This window comes from Corvus brachyrhynchos, unplaced genomic scaffold, assembly GCF_000691975.1.
Source record: "Corvus brachyrhynchos isolate BGI_N302 unplaced genomic scaffold, ASM69197v1 scaffold227, whole genome shotgun sequence".
NCBI classification, from domain to species: domain Eukaryota; kingdom Metazoa; phylum Chordata; class Aves; order Passeriformes; family Corvidae; genus Corvus; species Corvus brachyrhynchos.
In genome coordinates, this window is record NW_008239290.1 from 1,319,607 (window position 1) to 1,325,621 (window position 6,015).

The following is a 6,015-nucleotide window of genomic DNA, read 5'->3' on the forward strand; positions in this document are numbered from 1 at the left end:
AAAAGGTAGCTGGAGCCTTGCATTTCCTAAAAGACAAAATTAAATAATGTTCTGTGAAGCCAGAGTTTGTAAGCAACTTTGCAAGACATCTGAGACACAGGTCTCAGTCAGTCCTGTCCCCCAGTCCTAGCAACATCTTTGTTAATCTTCATCTGTAGGAGTTACAGACTGTACATGTTTGAAAACAAGCCAGTGAGAGGCACCAGGTCAGAATAACAATTTAATAGGGAAATTCAAAAAATAAGGCAGAAAACACTGGTTCAAACTGACAGTCAGGATACAACCTGACACCGTGTTAGTCAGGGTGGTGGTAGCAGTCCGATAAGATGGTGGCTGCAGTCCTCCTGAAGTGGTGGATGTGGCTCTGTCGAAGCAGTGATCTTGTAGAAAGGGTCTGCTCTTCCTCAGAAAGTTCAGTGGTGGCTGTGTAGCTCCTGTCCTCTGGGAATCCAGTGGAAAGGGTGTCTGTGGTGTTCCGAATCTCAGATTATATCCACGATGGGATGCTTGGTTCCTCCCTCTGGGTGGAGCATCTCACAATGGGATGATGAGTCATGAGGCCAAGTGTTGATTAGGCTCATTAACAGAAGATAGTCCAGAGGGAGAAGGCAAGGAAACACTGATCCACCTGGTTTCAACAGCTCATGAGGATGGTAATAGAATACACTGCAACCCAAGATACAGACCAATAGCTCATGAGGGTGCAGGGACTTCTTTTAATAATAACAAACCCCCGAGGAGTTGAGGAAAATAGAAGATATTTAATCAATGAGACTAGCTGCTTGTTACTTGTGGTCAGGTGTTGTGTGCAGGTTACTTGTTGTGTGGTCAGGGAGGAGGTGGAAGGTGCTTATTCTTCCTGTGGGCTTACTCCAAGGAGTACCTTCAGAGCTTCTGACAGAAAGCTTCATTCACTGCAAATTCTATTAAACAAAACATTGCTGCCTTTCAGCTGGGAAGGGCTGGACATCATTCAGTGAACTCTGACAATAGCCCTGATGTTTTCATGTCTGTCTCTTTCCGAGAGCAGCCTGCCTGTCCATGATGAGTGGTGCCACAGAACTTGTTGCAGTATTACAAAGAGCACACTTTCCCCTGGTCAACTGAGGAATCCACCCAGCTGTATGGAGCTAGAGAACTTCTTTAAGACTTCCCATTAGGGTTTCAGTTTCTCCTTTCAACCCCCCCACCCTGTGTCTAATGCTTCTCCCCATCAGTCTGGTCTCAGGAACTGCCCTTGGTGATGCCCCTGGGCTCCACAGTGAAGGCTGCACTAGGAAGGGCTTCAGCAGTGCATTGACAGCACCTGCCCAGGTAACGCCACATGACTTTCTCTTTTGCATGTGTAGAGCCTCGTTTATCCCCACACTTTGAGCAGCTGTGCTCTGCTCCAGCACTTCAAAGAAGAGAGCAAGCAGAATTACCACTGGCTGCAGTGAAGAGGGAAGGGCATGTAGCCCACTTCCAGCCTTTCTGTGTCTGCCCTGCTGGGACAGGGCCAAGAAAGCAGCAAAGACTGGGAGATCACAGTTGGTAATGTTGTCGTCGGTTGGTGTTGGGGACACTTGCATAAATATACTCTTGATACTATTGGTACTAACAAGACACTACTGGAGTAGAAATATGTTGCCCATCTCTACTTAGTCTTGAACAAGTGACAGATGCCAGGAATGAAGGAAGGAACAACTTACTGTGGACAGTGCTGTTAATGCTTTATCTGAACTGGGAGCTATTTTCCTTTAGAGTAACACTACACTCACATGCCTCTTGAAAATAGCATGAGAGAATAGCCTAAACAGTGCAGTTCACTTCATAATTTTTTATGAAGACAGACAACACAGTTGATTTATAATTTACTGATCTGATTTTGAGCTCACCTATATCACCCCAGAACCCAGATCACCGAAACAAAAAAGCTTGAACTCCCATCCTCTGGACATAATTTTCTCTAGAGGTGTAGTCCCAGTGGAAACAATCCAGTTATTTTGTTGTATTTGACAGTTTTACAGCCATCATAAACAACATGAAATGACCATACTTTGAAAGATTCTGGCACCTTGTCCTCTACTGCCTCAGGTCAGACTGATAATAGGATGGAGTTCAGCACAGCTGAAGAAAACACTCATGTGAACATGCCACAGCTTAAAAGCAGTCAGGATTAAGAGCCATTTGTTTGTTTGTTGGGGATTCTTTAAAAATGCATTCTCCAGCAAAAAATAGGTCCCTCTAGTCCAAACCCTTTGCTCAAAGCAGGGTCAATTCAAGCAAGTTGCTCTGATATTTTTTCTTATCTATGGTACATAACTTTACTTAGATCATCTCTTATATATATATATATATATATATACACAAAGGTAATTGAGGGGGAAAAGATAAAGCCAGAATAGATTCACATCACAGTGAAGTAGAAAGCCAATCAATATCCAGCTTTCCTACATTTTTTTCCTTCAAGCAAAAGTAAACAGAACATTGCATTTTGCCTTGTATGGTGCTGTTACAGTTAGAGAAAGACTTCTTTTATTTGGACTGAAGACTTAAATATCCAATAAAAACAGTGTTCACTGATCAGCACCTTTATATATGGGCTGCAATTTCAGTAGATCTCTGTTCTCCTTGTGCTGGATAAAAAGTGATACTAGGCCATGTACTGCATACACATGGCATGTTAAAGGGCTGACTCCAGTCAGGTATGAAGGGAACAAAAGAGTGGATTTCCACAATCTCTCTGGGCAATACAGCATTCTACAGCCCCCTTAAACTGTGACTTCACACAGTCTCTGTGACTTGAGGCAGCCCAGATACTGAAGAACATGCCAAAATGGAGGAATAGCAAGGCAATGAAGTCTAAGTTTGATTTAAGTTCTGTGGTGTAACATAGAACCAGAAGTTTCAAAATATCAAGGTTCTGGATTTAAATAAATCTGCTGAGACCTGCTATGCTTATATTGCATTTCAACATGTCCTGACAGCACTGAAATTCTGCCACCAACTCCACTAGGAGCAGAAAGTGTCACTGTTAGAGCCTATTTGTCTCTCTAATGCCACTATGAATATTGGAGGGAGGTCATTTCTATAAAATCCATTGAAAATTTCATTAAAGGAGAGAGAGGGATTGTTTGGATATCTATGAGGATTTTAATTTGTCCAAACTGTAATGCAGGGGGAATCCAAAATGTCAACTTGCAATGCTTCAGATCTTCCTTGAAATCCAAGCTTCTGAGGCCATACTTGCAATTCTTTTTATTAGGACAATTCTACATTATAAAATAGTATTCATTCTTTGCTAATGGCATATCTCTTGAGATTCTTGAACTTCCTTCATTTGTGTCGAAGGTGTTCCAAAAATACTGAACTAATACAAAATAAAATGTCTCAATGTTATTCACTTTCACATTATCTATTTTATTATTTACTCTAATACCATTATTCTAACATAGCACACTTTATAATAAAAAGCTTTAAGAGAAGTTGAATTTTTAGAATATTTTCAACAGCATTTGTCTGTGGAAATAGCTGGAAAGAATTTGTGATTGTGAAGCTTTTTCTTTCTTCGTTCATATGGACTTTACCATCTGTATCACTGGTTTTGTGAAATTTTTCATAGCATATTTATCTTCAGGACGGCAAGAAATGGGTTTCTGAAGTAATCCTAATATAGCAACAGAGGGCAGGGGCACATTGATATAGCATGTTGTAAATGTAAAATAAATACATTTCCCATGCTCAGAACCTAGGAAGGAGACCTAAAGGGAAGTAACTCTGCAGAAGTTAAAAGTTTTATTTCAATAACGAGTTTAGAAGGATGGGTTTGGCAGTACCCTAGTCCCCAAAGAAAAGGGACAACCTGACTTTCTCTCCTGGTCCCAAATCTGCCTTCAGCCCACGGAAGAGAGAACCTGAGCCTAGCTGATGGAGTGCCCTTGAACTCCACTAGGACTGTAGGTCTGAAGGATCACCTCTGGGAGGGAGTTGTATCCACCTGCTGTCAAGCAAAAGATGCTCATACCAAAGGGCAATCAATCAGGCATAAAACACACAGGGGAAAATTAAGAAGGTGAGGTGACAGGTGAGGAAATCTTTGGGGTCCAGGTCACTGGTAAAAAGCCAAGATGAAAAAGCTATACATAGATTAAGAGAGGGAAAGAACACTGTTCTTGTGAGTGAGATCAGTGAACAAATTGTGTACCATCTGCAATGCTGAGATACAAATAACTCACAGAAAGATATCCTGGTCTAAGGAATAAGCTTCTGAACATATTCTGCAAGTACAGTTTTACCAACTGTAAACAGGAATTTGCAAGGCTGAAATAGTGATCTTCCATCTAGCATGAAGAGGAATAACAGCTAGGGAGGGTGGCAGTGGTGGTGCTGTCTGTGGTCTGGCTGGCTACAGAAAAACTGCTGGACAGTGTTGAACAAACAGCCACATCTGCCCCCCTCAGCAGGAGGAAAGCCATTGCTGTGTGGATCCCTGCAGCATTTAGTTAGAAGTGGCAAAATGAAAAGCTTCAGGCTGAATCTCTGAAATGTTACAGGAAAGTCACCATGTACTACAGTTCAGAATCAAATAAAAAGTCACACAGGCAAGCGAAGAAAGTGTTCTGTTGAAGCAAATGTTAAAGCACAGAAATACATTTCACCCGGCAGTTTGTCACATTTCACTGAAGTAGCTGAGTGGGCAAGTGAGTTCACAGCAAAACTGTAAGGATGCCTACCCTGATATCTGACTTGATGGCAATAGTAGAGGCTGGATGAGGTTTCAGATCCTTGCAGAGAGACTGTAGGCACACTTATTCCTCACTCTTTCATGCTAGAGAGAAAAAGGAAAGCAAATATTCAGGAAACTGAGTGACAGATAAAAGACATTGCAGATAAAGACTTGAGGTAGCAGATCAACCTCTGAACAAGCATTAAACAGCTGCACATATGCTTAACACAGAGCCACATCTAGAGTGAGAAATAAAATTAGGAGAAATAGCCCATATTTTTTAGTGGAAGTTTGTTGGACTGCAAATAGCATTTGAGGATAATGCGTAACAGATGGTAACTTAATGGGACGGGAGACAGAAAGCAATTTACAGTGTATAAACTCTTCTATGAGATAGCAGGGCAAAAGAAAGTGCTGAAGGGGTTACGGGTACAGAAAGAAAAGGAGCCGTGTACAGAAAATGGTACAGAAAGAGAAGGAGCCGTGGCCTGCTTGAGGTAAATGAGGGCCTGCATCTGTTGGCTATCTTCTGGGCAAAAGATAAGAGACATAGATACACACAGAAAATAGCAAGAAAAGAGGCAAAAGGGACAGAGGACATTAGCACAAGTGCAAAGTCAATGTACAGAAGGCCAGTAAAACCTTAACTGAAGGAGTGTTTGTAGGAGTGCTCTGGTGTCCTGTATCTGAATTCCTGCAAAGGGAAGATTAGAAATCAGAAGAATTACATGGGATGCACCTATGAATTAAAGAAAAGGAATGAAATCTTATTTCTCTTATTTTGAAAGTGTGAAGGAGGTAAGGAGAAAAGGATGGTACTATACTTTCTTGTTTAGCCCCATGTCATGGGTTAGCAAGCATAGTCCCGGAAGTGATGTTCTTGCAAAGGGGTGCTTACAGCTTCCTCTATGACCTGACAGAACCTATCAGCTGGCCAGTTTGGATATGGACAATTCTTTAAGCCATTTAAAGTTGTGAGCACAGCCCTGCTGCGGGAAGACGGAGCTGCTCAGCCCCCCCCCCTCCACTGAGATAAGCCAAATTCCAGCTGCAAGGCTGAGGTGAGATTAACCCTTTTATTGCTGTGAAGAGCTGAAAACCTGAGGGAAGAGAAAGAGGAGATGCTTAAAGCTGAAATTCTGTTGTGAAGCTATGATATATCAGAGTATCCCGTTGTAATTTCATGAAGATATGGGGGGTGGAGTGTTCAACTCGTAAGCAAAAGCACCTGCGCTGAGATAGGCAGATGCTGACGCAGCTGTAATTTCATGAGAAGTTTGGACAGGGAGAGATGAACCAGATGAGGA

General features: G+C 42.0%; 1 long non-coding RNA gene across 1 annotated transcript in view; it reads left to right on the forward strand.

Annotated features, from left to right (window-relative positions):
* The first annotated feature begins 286 nt into the window (after window positions 1-286).
* Window positions 287-6,015, forward strand: part of LOC108448225 — a 21,792-nt gene continuing 16,063 nt past the window's right edge. Inside the window, exons 1-2 of the long non-coding RNA XR_001864042.1 lie at window positions 287-392; window positions 4,684-4,686. This is a non-coding gene — a long non-coding RNA (uncharacterized LOC108448225). The remainder of the gene's footprint in view (window positions 393-4,683; window positions 4,687-6,015) is intronic.